Below are 16477 nucleotides of genomic sequence, written 5' to 3' on the forward strand. Positions count from 1 at the left end.
GGAGGGATAGAGCCAAGAGCTGGACAGGTGATAGGCAAAAGGGGATACGAGAGGATCATGGGACAGGAGGTCCGGGGAGAAAGACAAGGGGGGGGATGTGACCCAGAGGATGGGCAAGAGGTATATTCAGAGGGACAGAGGGAGAAAAAGGAGAGTGAGAGAAAGAATGTGTGTATAAAAATGAGTAACAGATGGGGTACGAGGGGGAGGTGGGGCCTTAGCGGAAGTTAGAGAAGTCGATGCTCATGCCATCAGGTTGGAGGCTACCCAGACGGAATATAAGGTGTTGTTCCTCCAACCTGAGTGTGGCTTCATCTTTACAGTAGAGGAGGCCGTGGATAGACATGTCAGAATGGGAATGGGATATGGAATTAAAATGTGTGGCCACTTGGAGATCTTGCTTTCTCTGGCGGACAGAGCGTAGATGTTCAGCAAAGCGGTCTCCCAGTCTGTGTCGGGTCTCGCCAATATATAAAAGGCCACATCGGGAGCACCGGACGCAGTATATCACCCCAGTCGACTCACAGGTGAAGTGTTGCCTCACCTGGAAGGACTGTTTGGGGCCCTGAATGGTGGTAAGGGAGGAAGTGTAAGGGCAGGTGTCGCACTTGTTCCCACTTTTCCTTCGCTACATCGACGACTGCATTGGCACTGCTTCCTGCACACATGTAGAACTCGTTGACTTTATTAACTTTGCCTCCAACTTTCACCCTGCCCTCAAGTTTACCTGGTCCATTTCCGACACCTCCCTCCCCTTTCTAGATCTTTCTGTCTCTGTCTCTGGAGACAGCTTAACCACTGATGTCTACTATAAGCCTACTGACTCTCACAGCTATCTGGACTATTCCTCTTCTCACCCTGTCTCTTGCAAAAACGCCATCCCCTTCTCGCAATTCCTCCGTCTCCGCCGCATCTGCTCTCAGGATGAGGCTTTTCATTCTAGGACGAGGGAGATGTCTTCCTTTTTTAAAGGAAGGGGCTTCCCTTCCTCCACTATCAACTCTGCTCTTAAATGCATCTCCCCCATTTCACGTACATCTGCTCTCACTCCATCCTCCCGCCACCTCACTAGGAATAGGGTTCCCCTGGTCCTCACCTACCACCCCACCAGCCTCCGGGTCCAACATATTATTCTCTGTAACTTCCGCCACCTCCAACGGGATCCCACCACTAAGCACATCTGTCCCTCTCCCCGTCTCCCTGCATTCCGCAGGGATCGCTCCCTACGCAACTCCCTTGTCCATTCGTCCCCCCCATCCCTCCCCACTGATCTCCCTCCTGGCACTTATCCGTGTAAGCGGAACAAGTGCTACACATGCCCTTACACTTCCTCCCTTACCACCATTCAGGGCCCCAAACAGTCCTTCCAGGTGAGGCAACACTTCACCTGTGAGTCGACTGGGGTGATATACTGCGTCCGGTGATCCCGATGTGGCCTTTTACATATTGGCGAGACCCGACGCAGACTGGGAGACCGCTTTGCTGAACATCTACGCTCTGTCTGCCAGAGAAAGCAGGATCTCCCAGTAGCCACACATTTTAATTCCACATCCCATTCCCATTCTGACATGTCTATCCACGGCCTCCTCTACTGTAAAGATGAAGCCACACTCAGGTTGGAGGAACAACACCTTATATTCCGTCTGGGTAGCCTCCAACCTGATGGCACGAACATCGACTTCTCTAACTTCCGCTAAGGCCCCACCTCCCCCTCGTACCCCATCTGTTACTTATTTTTATGCACACATTCTTTCTCTCACTCTCCTTTTTCTCCCTCTGTCCCTCTGAATATACCTCTTGCCCATCCTTTGGGTCCCCCCCCCCGTTGTTTTTCTTCCCGGACCTCCTGTCCCATGATCCTCTCGTATCCCCTTTTGCCTATCACCTGTAAAGCTCTTGGCTCTATCCCTCCCCCTCTTGTCTTCTCCTATCATTTTGGATCTCCCCCTCCCCCTCCAACTTTCAAATCCCTTACTCACTCTTCCTTCAGTTAGTCCTGACGAAAGGTCTCAGCCTGAAACTTCAACTGCGCCTCTTCCTATAGATGCTGCCTGGCCTGCTGCGTTCACCAGCAACTTTGATGTGTGTTGCTTAAATACCAAGGCATTTTAGTTTAACCAATTAGCACAGATTAATACATGGCTTCAATAAAATGGTCACACTTCCCCAACCCTCAAACTTATAATAATTTATGCCCTGCATTTTGGATCGGGACGACAGAACAGCGTGGGAGCTGAATTCTGAAGGAAGGCAGTTTTTTAAAAAACTTCAAGTGCAAGAAGGGCAAGACTGCGCAGGTGCGTGACATAACAGGACAGTGCGGAGAGTTTAAAAAGGAGACCACCCTATACAGCGGGCAGCGGAGTGAGTGGTAGCAGAGTGTAGGGCCTTGGCTTCAACGGGCTTCGGCGGTAAACCGGAAGAGGCGAGAGCGAGGCACCAACTCTTTTTTTTTCTCCACCCCCCACCCCTTTCGCGAATCGGCCCGGACAGACAGGAACAGCAGGGCTCTCACAGCTAACGGTACGAGCTAACGGTTTAAAAAGTTCGTCTGTTTGGCGAGGTAAGTGGGTGAGTAGACTTACTTTTCCTGTTTCATTCCTGTAGAATTAGGTAGCATGCCTGCAGGGTTAGTGCTTTGTTCAGGGTGTCAGATGTGGGAATCCTGGGAAACCTCCAGCCTCCCTGATGGCCACATCTGCGCCAGGTGCACCGAGATGCAGCTACTCAGAGACCGTGTTAGAGATCTGGAGCTGCAGCTTGATGACCTACTGCTTATCAGGGAAAGTGAAGAGGTGATAGACAGGAGCGACAGGGAGGTAGTCATCCCTAGGCTACAGGGGTCAGAAGACCGGGAGACTGTAAGGAGAGGGAAGGGAAATGCCCGGATAGTGGAGAGCACCCCTGTGGCTGTCCCCCTCAGCAACAAATATCTTGTTCTGGATGCTGTTGAGGGGGTGACCGGGTCTGTGGCACTGAGCCTGGCGCTGTTGTGCAGGAGAGAAGGAGGGAGAAGAGGAATGCGGTAGTCATAGGGGATTCCATAGTCAGGGGAATGGACAGGAGATTCTGTGAGCCTGATAGAGATACCCGCATGGTGTGTTGCCTCCCAGGTGCCAGGGTCCAGAATATTCTGAAGGGGGAGGGTGAGCAGCCAGTTGCCTTGGTACATGTTGGTACCAATGACGTACATAGGAGAAGGGAGGAGGTCCTGAAGAGAGATTTCTCGGAGTTAGGAAGGAAACTGAGAAGCAGGACCTCCAGGGTAGTAATCTTGGAATTGCGACCTGTGCCACGTGCTAGCGAGGGCAAGAATAGTAGGACCAGGCAGATGAATGCGTGGCTGAGAGACTGGTGCAGGGGGCAGGGCTTCAGATTCTTGGATAATTGGGATCTCTTCTAGGGGAGGTATGACCTGTTCAAAATGGACAGGTTACACCTGAACCCGAAGGGGACCAATATCCAGGCAGGAAGGTTTAATAGAGCTGTCAGGGAGGGTTTAAACTAATTTGGCAGGGGGATAGGAACCAGAATGATAGAGCGGAGGAAGGGGAAAACAGAAATAAATCTAAGATAGTGAGCAGTAAAGATGTCAGGAAAGACGGGCAGGTGATGGGGCAAATTTGTAGCCATTGGGATGAGTTGCAGTGAAATCAAAGCAAAAAGTACCAAATACTGGTCTTAAGGTATTACACTTAAATGCACGCAGCATAAGGAATTAGGTGGATGATCTTGTTGTATAGCTACAAATTGGCAGGTATGATATTGTGGCCATCGCTGAGACGTGGCTGAAGGATGCACGGCTCTGGGAGCTGAACGTCCAAGGATACACGGTGTATCGGAAGGATAGGAAGGTAGGCAGAGGGGGAGGCGTGGCTTTATTAGTAAGAAATGATATTAAATCATTAGAAAGAGGTGACATAGGATCGGAAGGTGCAGAATCTTTATGGGTTGAGCTAAGAAATCGCAGGGGTAAAAGGACTCTGATGGCAGTTATTTATAGGCCTCCAAACAGTTGCAGTGATGTGGACTACAAATTACAACAGGAAATAGAAAAGGCTTGTCAGAAGGGTAGTGTAATGATAATTGTGGGGGATTTTAACATGCGAGTGGATTGGGAAAATCAGGTCGGCACTGGATCTCAAGAGAGAGAACTTGTAGAATGTCTGTGAGATGGCTTTTTAGAACAGCTTGTTGTTGAGCCCACTAGGGGATCGGCTGTACTGGATTGGGTATTGTGTAATGAACCGGAGGTGATTAGAGAGATTGATGTGAAGGAACCCTTAGGAGGCAGTGATCATAACATGATTGAGTTCACTGTGAATTTAGAAAAAGAGAAGCCGAAATCTGATGTGTCGGTATTTCAGTGGAGTAAAGGAAATTATAGTGGCATGAGAGAGGTACTGGCCAAAGTTGACTGGAAAGGGACACTGGCGGGAAGGACGGCAGAGCAGCAGTGGCTGGAGTTTATGCGAGAAGTGAGGAAGGTGCAAGACAGGTATATTCCAAAAAAGAAGAAATTTTCGAGTTGTAAAAGGATGCAACCATGGCTGACAAGAGAAGTCAAAGCCAAAGTTAAAGCAAAGGAGAGGGCATACAAGGAAGCAAAAATTAGTGGGAAGACAGAGGATTGGGAAGTTTTTACAAGCTTACAAAAGGAAACTAAGAAGGTCATTAAGAGGGAAAAGATGAACTATGAAAGGAAGCTAGCAAATAATATCAAAGAGGATACTAAAAGCCTTTTCAAGTATATAAAGAGTAAAAGACAGGTGAGAGTAGATATAGGACCGATAGAAAATGATGCTGGAGAAATTGTAATGGGAAATAAGGAGATGGCGGAGGAACTGAACGAGTATTTTGCATCAGTCTTCACTGAGGAAGACATCAGCAGTATACCAGAGGCTCAAGGGTGGCAGGGAAGAGAAGTGTGTGCAGTCACAATTACGACAGAGAAAGTACTCAGGAAGCTGAATAGTCTAAAGGTAGATAAATCTCCCGGACCAGATGGAAAGCACCCTTGTGTTCTGAAGGAAGTAGCTGTGGAGATTGCAGAGGCATTAGCGATGATCTTTCAAAAGTCGATAGATTCTGGCATGGTTCCGTAGGACTGGAAGATTGCAAATGTCACTCCGCTATTTAAGAAGGGGGCAAGGAAGCAAAAAGGAAATTATAGACCTGTTAGCTTGACATCTGTGATTAGGAAGTTGTTGGAGTCGATTCTCAAGGATAAGGTTACAGAGTACCTGGAGGCATATGACAAGATAGGCAGAACTCAGCATGGATTCCTTAAAGGAAAATCCTGCCTGACAAACCCATTACAATTTTTTGAGGAAATTACAAATAGGCTAGACAAGGGAGATGCAGTGGATATTGTATATTTGGATTTTCAGAAGGCCTTTGACAGTGGGAATAAAGGGGTCCTATTTGGGTTGGCTGCTGGTTACCAGTGGTGTTCCACAGGGATCCGTGTTGGGGCCGCTTCTTTTTACATTGTACATCAACGATTTGGATTATGGAATAGATGGCTTTGTGGCCAAGTTTGCTGACGATACAAAGATAGGTGGAGGGGCCGGTAGTGCTGAGGAAACAGAGTCTGCAGAGAGACTTGGATAGATTGGAAGAATGGGCAAAGAAGTGGCAAATGAAATACAATGTTGGAAAGTGTATGGTTATGCACTTTGGCAGAAGAAATAAACAGGCAGACTATTATTTAAATGGGGAGAGAATTCAAAGTTCTGAGATGCAACGGGACTTGGGAGTCCTCGTACAGGATACCCTTAAGGTTAACCTCCAGGTTGAGTCGGTGGTGAAGAAGGCAAATGCAATGTTGGCATTCATTTCTAGAGGAATAGAGTATAGGAGCAGGGATGTGATGTTGAGGCTCTGTAAGGCACTGGTGAGACTTCACTTGGAGTACTGTGGGCAGTTTCGGTCTCCTTATTTAAGAAAGGATGTGCTGACGTTGGAGACAGTACAGAGAAGATTCACTGGAATGATTCCGGGAATGAGAGGATTAACATATGAGGAATGTTTGTCTGCTCTTGGACTGTATTCCTTGGAGTTTAGAAGAATGAGGGGAGACCTCATAGAAACATTTTGAATGTTGAAAGGCATGGACAGAGTGGATGTGGCAAAGTTGTTTCCCATGATGGGGGAGTCTAGTAGGAGAGAGCATGACTTAAGGATTGAATGGCGACCATTCAGAACAGAACTGCGAAGAAATTTTTTTTTAGCTAGAGGGTGGTATTCGTTGCCACGGGCAGCAGTGGAGACCAAGTCATTGGGTGTATTTAAGGCAGAGATTGATAGGTATCTGAGTAGCCAGGGCATCAAAGGTTATGGTGAGAAGACAGGGAAGTGGGACTAAATGGGAGAATGGAATGGATCAGCTCATGATAAAATGGTGGAGCAGACTCGATGGGCCGAATGGCCAACTTCTACTCCTTTGTCTTATGGTCTTATGTATAGGACCCTGCTCAGTCCCCACTTGGAATAGTGTGTTCAGTTCTGATCACTTCACTACAGGAAGGATGTGGAAACTATAGAAAGGGTGCAGAGTAGATCTACCTGGATTGGGGAGCATGTCTTATGAGAATCGGTTGAGCGAACTCGGCCTTTTCTCCTTGGAGCGACGGATGATGAGAGGTGATCTGACAGAGGTGTATAAGATGATGAGAGGCATTGTTCGTGTGGATAGTCAGAGGCTTTTTCCCAGGGCTGAAATGGTTAGCATGAGAAGGCACAGTTTTAAGGTGCTTGGGAGTAGGTACAGAGGAGATGTCAGGGGTAAGTTTTTTTTTCTTCGTAGAGAGTGGTGAGTGCATGGAATGAGCTGCCGGCGACGGTGGTAGACGCAGATACGATAGGGTCTTTTAAGAGGCTCCTGGATAGTTACATGGAGCTTAGAAAAATAGAGGGCTATGGGTAACCCCAGGTAATTTCTAAAATACATGTTTGCCACAGCATTGAGGGCTGAAGGGCCTGTATTGTGCTGCAGGTTTTCTACGTTTCTATGTTCTAAGTGACATAAAAGATCTGAACATGAATGTCTTTCACTTCTGGAATCTGGATTCTCTGTGACCTTCTCCCATTACTATATGCATTTTCTTTGCCAGGTTGAATGATTACTGTAAATTGCCCAAAGTACATGTTAATTTATAAGGAAAAAAAAATCAAAGGGGGCTTTTGTGAGAGACAATGAGTTGACTAAAAGAATGAGAAACGGGATTAATAGTGTCCCTGGATTAGACATACAGATCACCTACTTCACCATCCAAAGCACTGCATCCCATTTGTGCTCCAATTCCATTGTCCCCACAAGGGGCACTCGGGATGTGGGAAGAAACCAGAGCATCTTGGACAAACTGACGAGCCACAGGGAGGACTGCTGCACAGACAGCACTCGAGGTCAAATCAAACACAAGTACTTCCCATCCCCATTCTGACGTATCAATCTACGTTCTCCTCTACAGCCAAAATGAGGCCATAAGATTGGAGGGGGTTGTCATGGTGGCCTCAAAGCTCACAACATAAAAATGATTTTGCGAAATTCCAGGTTTCAACCCCGCCCCCTCTTATTCCAATGAGCTCCCTTCTTACCACTTCTCGTCATGGTCCACTCTCCACAACCAAATCCCACCCCCATGGTCCACTCGCCACAACCAAATCCCTTCCCCCCCCCAAGGTCCACTCTCCACAATCAAATCCCGCCCCCCCCATGGTCCACTCTCCACAATCAAATCCCTCCCCCCCCATGGTCCACTCTCCACAATCAAATCCCTCCCCCCCCATGGTCCACTCGCCACAACCAAATCCCTCCCCCCCCCCCAAGGTCCACTCTCCACAATCAAATCCCTCCCCCCCCCATGGTCCACTCTCCACAATCAAATCCCGCCCCCCCCATGGTCCACTCTCCACAATCAAATCCCGCCCCCCCCATGGTCCACTCTCCACAATCAAATCCCGCCCCCCCCATGGTCAACTCTCCACAATCAAATCACCCCCCCTCATGCTCCACTCTCCACAATCAAATCCCCCCCCCTCATGGTCCACTCTCCACAATCAAATCCCTCCCCCCATGGTCCACTCTCCACAATCAAATCCCCCCATGGTCCACTCTCCACAATCAAATCCCGCCCCCCCCATGGTCCACTCTCCACAATCAAATCCACCCCCCCTCGTGGTCCACTCTCCAGAATCAAACCACCCCCCCATGGACCATTCTCCACAATCAAATCCACCCCCCCCCATGGTCCACTCTCCACAATCAAATCCCTCCCACCCCCCATGGTCCACTCTCCACAATCAAATCCCCCCCCCATGGTCCACTCTCCACAATCAAATCCCGCCCCCCCCCATGGACCATTCTCCACAATCAAATCCACCCCCCCCCATGGTCCACTCTCCACAATCAAATCCCTCCCACCCCCCATGGTCCACTCTCCACAATCAAATCCCTCCCCCCATGGTCCACTCTCCACAATCAAATCCCACCCCCCCATGGTCCACTCTCCACAATCAAATCCCTCCACCCCATGGTCCACTCTCCTCAAACAAATTCCTCCCCCCCATGGTCCACTCTCCACAATCAAATCCCTCCCCCCCCATGGTCCACTCTCCACAATCAAATCCCGCCCCCCCCATGGTCCACTCTCCACAATCAAATCCACCCCCCCCAATGGTCCACTCTCCACAATCAAATCCACCCCCCCCTCGTGGTCCACTCTCCAGAATCAAATCCACCCCCCCCCATGGTCCACTCTCCACAATCAAATCCCGCCCCCCCCATGGTCCACTCTACACAATCAAATCACCCCCCCTCATGCTCCACTCTCCACAATCAAATCCCCCCCCCCATGGTCCACTCTCCACAATCAAATCCCTCCCCCCATGGTCCACTCTCCACAATCAAATCCCCCCCCATGGTCCACTCTCCACAATCAAATCCACCCCCCCCCCCATGGTCCACTCTCCACAATCAAATCCCTCCCCCCCCCCCATGGTCCACTCTCCACAATCAAATCCACCCCCCACCCATGGTCCACTCTCCACAATCAAATCCCTCCCCCCATGGTCCACTCTCCACAATCAAATCCCTCCCCCCCCCATGGTCCACACTCCACAATCAAATCCACCCCCCCCATGGTCCACTCTCCACAATCAAATCCACCCCCCCCTCGTGGTCCACTCTCCACAATCAAATCCCCCCCCCCATGGTCCACTCTCCACAATCAAATCCCCCCCATGGTCCACTCTCCACAATCAAATCCCTCCCCCATGGTCCACTCTCCACAATCAAATCCCTCCCCCCCCACGGTCTACTCTCCTCCATCAAATCCCAACCCCCCATGGTCCACTCTCCACAATCAAATCCCTCCCCCACATGGTCCACTCTCCACAATCAAATCCCTCCCCCCCCATGGTCCACTCTCCACAATCAAATCGCGCCCCCCCCATGGTCCACTCTCCACAATCAAATCCCTCCCCCACATGGTCCACTCTCCACAATCAAATCCCTCCCCCCCCATGGTCCACTCTCCACAATCAAATCGCGCCCCCCCCATGGTCAAATCACCCCCCCTCATGCTCCACTCTCCACAATCAAATCCCCCCCCCCTCATGGTCCACTCTCCACAACCAAATCCACTCCCCTTCCTTCCAACCACCCCCCCATGGTCCACTCTCCTCAAACAAATTCCTCCCCCCCATGGTCCACTCTCCACAATCAAATCCCTCCCCCCCCATGGTCCACTCTCCACAATCAAATCGCGCCCCCCCCATGGTCCACTCTGCACAATCAAATCACCCCCCCTCATGCTCCACTCTCCACAATCAAATCCCCCCCCCTCATGGTCCACTCTCCACAATCAAATCCCTCCCCCCATGCTCCACTCTCCACAATCAAATCCCCCCATGGTCCACTCTCCACAATCAAATCCACACCCCCCCATGGTCCACTCTCCACAATCAAATCCACCCCCCCCTCATGGTCCACTCTCCAGAATCAAATCCACCCCCCCATGGACCATTCTCCACAATCAAATCCACCCCCCCCCCATGGTCCACTCTCCACAATCAAATCCCTCCCAACCCACATGGTCCACTCTCCACAATCAAATCCCCCCCCATGGTCCACTCTCCACAATCAAATCCCCCCCCCATGGTCCACTCTCCACAATCAAATCCCCCCCCCCATGGTCAACTCTCCACAATCAAATCACCCCCCCATGGTCCACTCTCCACAATCAAATCCCACCCGCCCCATGGTCCACTCTCCACAATCAAATCCCCCCCCTCATGGTCCAATCTCCACAATCAAATCCCCTCCCCATGGTCCAGTCTCCACAATCAAATCCCTCCCCCCCCACGGTCCACTCTCCTCCATCAAATCCACCCCCCCATGGTCCACTCTCCACAATCAAATCCACTCCCCTTGCTTCCAACCACCCCCTCATGGTCCACTCTCCTCAAACAAATTCCTCCCCCCCATGGTCCACTCTCCACAATCAAATCGCGCCCCCCCCCGATGGTCCACTCTCCACAATCAAATCCCACCCCAGGGCCCACTCTCCACAATCAAATCCCCCCCCCCCATGGTCCACTCTCCACAATCAAATCCCTCCCCCCCCCCATGGTCCACTCTCCACAATCAAATCCCCCCCCCCATGGTCCACTCTCCACAATCAAATCCCTCCCCCCCATGGTCCACTCTCCACAATCAAATCCCCCCCCCCATGGTCCACTCTCCACAATCAAATCCCTCCCCCCCATGGTCCACTCTCCACAATCAAATCCCTCCCCCCCATGGTCCACTCTCCACAATCAAATCCCTCCCCTATGGTCCACTCTCCTCAATCAAATCCCCCCCCCATGGTCCACTCTCCACAATCAAATCCCCCCCATGGTCCACTCTCCACAATCAAATCCCTCCCCCCCCCATGGTCCACTCTCCACAATCAAATCCCTCCCCCCCATGGTCCACTCTCCACAATCAAATCCCCCCCCCATGGTCAACTCTCCACAATCAAATCACCCCCCCATGGTCCACTCTCCACAATCAAATCCCCCCCCCATGGTCCACTCTCCTCAATCAAATCCCCCCCCTATGGTCCACTCTCCACAATCAAATCCCTCCCCCCCATGGTCCACTCTCCACAATCAAATCCCCCCCCATGGTCCACTCTCCACAATCAAATCCCCCCCCATGGTCCACTCTCCACAATCAAATCCCTCCCCCCCATGGTCCACTCTCCACAATCAAATCCCCCCCCATGGTCCACTCTCCACAATCAAATCCCTCCCACCCCCCATGGTCCACTCTCCACAATCAAATCACCCCCCCCATGGACCACTCTCCACAATCAAATCCCCCCCCATGGTCCACTCTCCACAATCAAATCCCTCCCCTCCCCCATGGTCCACTCTCCACAATCAAATCGCCCCCCCCATGGTCCACTCTCCACAATCAAATCCCTCCCCCCCCCCCATGGTCCACTCTCCACAATCAAATCGCCCCCCCCATGGTCCACTCTCCACAATCAAATCCCTCCCCCCCCATTGGTCCACTCTCCACAATCAAATCCCCCCCCCATGGTCCACTCTCCACAATCAAATCCCTCCCCCCCCATTGGTCCACTCTCCACAATCAAATCCCCCCCCCATGGTCCACTCTCCACAATCAAATCCCTCCGCCCCCCCATGGTCCACTCTCCTCAATCAAATCCCTCCCCCCCCCCATGGTCCACTCTCCACAATCAAATCCCTCCGCCCCCCCATGGTCCACTCTCCACAATCAAATCCCTCCCCCCCCCATGGTCCACTCTCCACAATCAAATCCCCCCCGCATGGTCAACTCTCCACAATCAAATCCCTCCCCCCATGGTCCACTCTCCACAATCAAATCCCCCCCCCCATGGTCCACTCTCCACAATCAAATCCCTCCCCCCATGGTCCACTCTCCACAATCAAATCCCCCCCCCATGGTCCACTCTCCACAATCAAATCCCCCCCCATGGTCCACTTTCCACAATCAAATCCCTCCCCCCCCCCATGGTCCACTCTCCACAATCAAATCCCTCCCCCCCCCATGGTCCACTCTCCACAATCAAATCCCCCCCCCATGGTCCACTCTCCACAATCAAATCGCCCCCCCCATGGTCCACTCTCGTCAATCAAATCGCCCCCCCCCATGGTCCACTCTCCACAATCAAATCCCCCCCCCATAGTCCACTCTCCACAATCAAATCCACCCCCCCCATGGTCCACTCTCGACAATTAAATCCCTCCCACCCCCCATGGTCCACTCTCCACAATCAAATCCGTCCCCCCCCCCCATGGTCCACTCTCCACAATCAAATCCCCCCCTCATGGTCCACTCTCCACAATCAAATCCCCCCCCCATGGTCCACTCTCCACAATCAAATCCCCGCCCCCCCATAGTCCACTCTCCACAATCAAATCCCCCCCCACATGGTCCACTCTCCACAATCAAATCCCCCCCCCATGGTCCACTCTCCACAATCAAATCCCCGCCCCCCCATAGTCCACTCTCCACAATCAAATCCCCCCCCCCATGGTCCACTCTCCACAATCAAATCCCTCCCCCCCCCCATGGTCCACTCTCCTCAATCAAATCCCCCCCCCATGGTCCACTCTCCACAATCAAATCCCTCCCCCCCCCCATGGTCCACTCTCCACAATCAAATCCCTCCCCCCCCCAATGGTTCACTCTCCACAATCAAATCCCCCCCCCATGGTCCACTCTCCACAATCAAATCCCTCGCCCCCCCATGGTCCACTCTCCTCAATCAAATCCCCCCCCCCATGGTCCACTCTCCACAATCAAATCCCCCCCCCCCATGGTCCACTCTCCACAATCAAATCCCTCCACCCCCTATGGTCCACTCTCCACAATCAAATCCCTCCCATGGTCCACTCTCCACAATCAAATCCCTCCCCCCCCCATGGTCCACTCTCCACAATCAAATCCCTCCCCCCCCCATGGTCCACTCTCCACAATCAAATCCCCCCCACATGGTCCACTCTCCACAATCAAATCCCCCCCCCCATAGTCCACTCTCCACAATCAAATCCCTCCCCCCCCATGGTCCACCCTCCACAATCAAATCCCCCATGGTCCACTCTCCACAATCAAATCCCCCCCACATGGTCCACTCTCCACAATCAAATCCCCCCCCCCATAGTCCACTCTCCACAATCAAATCCCTCCCCCCCACATGGTCCACTCTCCACAATCAAATCCCCCCCCCATGGTCCACTCTCCACAATCAAATCCCCCCCATGGTCCACTCTCCACAATCAAATCGCCCCCCCCATGGTCCACTCTCCACAATCAAATCCCTCCCACCCCCCATGGTCCACTCTCCACAATCAAATCGCCCCCCCCATAGTCCACTCTCCACAATCAAATCCCTCCCCCCCCCCATGGTCCACTCTCCACAATCAAATCGCCCCCCCCATGGTCCACTCTCGTCAATCAAATCGCCCCCCCCATGGTCCACTCTCCACAATCAAATCCCCCCCCCATGGTCCACTCTCCACAATCAAATCCCCTCCCCATGGTCCAGTCTCCACAATCAAATCCCTCCCCCCCCACGGTCCACTCTCCTCCATCAAATCCCACCCCCCCCCATGGTCCACTCTCCACAATCAAATCCCTCCCCCCCCACGGTCCACTCTCCTCCATCAAATCCCACCCCCCCCCATGGTCCACTCTCCACAATCAAATCCCACCCCCCCATGGTCCACTCTCCACAATCAAATCCACTCCCCTTGCTTCCAACCACCCCCTCATGGTCCACTCTCCTCAAACAAATTCCTCCCCCCCATGGTCCACTCTCCACAATCAAATCGCGCCCCCCCCCGATGGTCCACTCTCCACAATCAAATCCCACCCCAGGGCCCACTCTCCACAATCAAATCCCCCCCCAGGGCCCACTCTCCACAATCAAATCCCCCCCCAGGGCCCACTCTCCACAATCAAATCCCCCCCCATGGCTCTCCACAATCAAATCCCCCCCCCATGGTCCACTCTCCACAATCAAATCCCTCCCCCCCCCCATGGTCCACTCTCCACAATCAAATCCCCCCCCCCATGGTCCACTCTCCACAATCAAATCCCTCCCCCCCATGGTCCACTCTCCACAATCAAATCCCCCCCCCCATGGTCCACTCTCCACAATCAAATCCCTCCCCCCCCCATGGTCCACTCTCCACAATCAAATCCCCCCCCCCATGGTCCACTCTCCACAATCAAATCCCTCCCCCCCATGGTCCACTCTCCACAATCAAATCCCCCCCCCCATGGTCCACTCTCCACAATCAAATCCCTCCCCCCCATGGTCCACTCTCCACAATCAAATCCCTCCCCTATGGTCCACTCTCCTCAATCAAATCCCCCCCCATGGTCAACTCTCCACAATCAAATCCCTCCCCCCCCCCATGGTCCACTCTCCACAATCAAATCCCTCCCCCCCATGGTCCACTCTCCACAATCAAATCCCCCCCCCATGGTCAACTCTCCACAATCAAATCACCCCCCCATGGTCCACTCTCCACAATCAAATCCCTCCCCCCCATGGTCCACTCTCCACAATCAAATCCCTCCCACCCCCCATGGTCCACTCTCCACAATCAAATCACTCCCCCCATGGACCACTCTCCACAATCAAATCCCCCCCCATGGTCCACTCTCCACAATCAAATCCCTCCCCCCCCCATGGTCCACTCTCCACAATCAAATCGCCCCCCCCATGGTCCACTCTCCACAATCAAATCCCTCCCCCCCCCATGGTCCACTCTCCACAATCAAATCGCCCCCCCCATGGTCTACTCTCCACAATCAAATCCCTCCCCCCCCATTGGTCCACTCTCCACAATCAAATCCCCCCCCCATGGTCCACTCTCCACAATCAAATCCCTCCCCCCCCATTGGTCCACTCTCCACAATCAAATCCCCCCCCCATGGTCCACTCTCCACAATCAAATCCCTCCCCCCCCCATGGTCCACTCTCCTCAATCAAATCCCTCCCCCCCCCCCATGGTCCACTCTCCACAATCAAATCCCTCCGCCCCCCCATGGTCCACTCTCCACAATCAAATCCCTCCCCCCCCATGGTCCACTCTCCACAATCAAATCCCCCCCGCATGGTCAACTCTCCACAATCAAATCCCTCCCCCCATGGTCCACTCTCCACAATCAAATCCCCCCCCCCATGGTCCACTCTCCACAATCAAATCCCTCCCCCCATGGTCCACTCTCCACAATCAAATCCCCCCCCCCATGGTCCACTCTCCACAATCAAATCCCCCCCCATGGTCCACTCTCCACAATCAAATCCCTCCCCCCCCCATGGTCCACTCTCCACAATCAAATCCCCCCCCCCCATGGTCCACTCTCCACAATCAAATACCCCCCCCCATGGTCCACTCTCCACAATCAAATACCCCCCCCCATGGTCCACTCTCCACAATCAAATCCCCCCCCCAAACTCTCCACAAACAAATCCCTCCCCCCCATGGTCCACTCTCCACAATCAAACATGGTCCACTCTCCACAATCAAATCCCCCCCCCCCATGGTCCACTCTCCACAATCAAATCCCTCCCCCCCCATGGTCCACTCTCCACAATCAAATCCCCCCCCCATGGTCCACTCTCCACAATCAAATCCCCCCCCCATGGTCCACTCTCCACAATCAAATCCCCCCCCCCATGGTCCACTCTCCACAATCAAATCCCCCCCCCCATGGTCCACTCTCCACAATCAAATCCCTCCCCCCCCCATGGTCCACTCTCCACAATCAAATCCCCCCCCATGGTCCACTCTCCACAATCAAATCCCCCCCCCCATGGTCCACTCTCCACAATCAAATCCCTCCCCCCCCCATGGTCCACTCTCCACAATCAAATCCCCCCCCCATGGTCCACTCTCCACAATCAAATCCCCCCCCCATGGTCCACTCTCCACAATCAAATCCCCCCCCATGGTCCACTCTCCACAATCAAATCCCACCCCCCCCATGGTCCACTCTCCACAATCAAATCCCCCCCCCCCATGGTCCACTCTCCACAATCAAATCCCCCCCCCATGGTCCACTCTCCACAATCAAATCCCCCCCCCATGGTCCACTCTCCACAATCAAATCCCCCCCCCCATGGTCCACTCTCCACAATCAAATCCCCCCCCCATGGTCCACTCTCCACAATCAAATCCCCCCCCATGGTCCACTCTCCACAATCAAATCCCCCCCCCATGGTCCACTCTCCACAATCAAATCCCTCCCCCCCCCAATGGTCCACTCTCCACAATCAAATCCCCCCCCCATGGTCCACTCTCCACAATCAAATCCCTCCCCCCCCATGGTCCACTCTCCACAATCAAATACACCCCCCCATGGTCCACTCTCCACAATCAAATCCCACCCCCCCCCATGGTCCACTCTCCACAATCAAATCCC

The 16477-nt window shown here is 53.0% G+C and overlaps 1 protein-coding gene across 1 annotated transcript in view; it reads right to left on the bottom strand.

The window, feature by feature from the left end:
* Nucleotides 1-16477, bottom strand: part of LOC134336979 (serine/threonine-protein phosphatase 4 catalytic subunit-like) — a 98897-nt gene that overhangs the window by 3876 nt on the left and 78544 nt on the right. The gene's annotated exons all lie outside the window — the stretch shown is intronic.

Source organism: Mobula hypostoma, chromosome 23, assembly GCF_963921235.1.
Source record: "Mobula hypostoma chromosome 23, sMobHyp1.1, whole genome shotgun sequence".
In the NCBI taxonomy this organism is placed as follows: Eukaryota; Metazoa; Chordata; class Chondrichthyes; order Myliobatiformes; family Myliobatidae; genus Mobula; species Mobula hypostoma.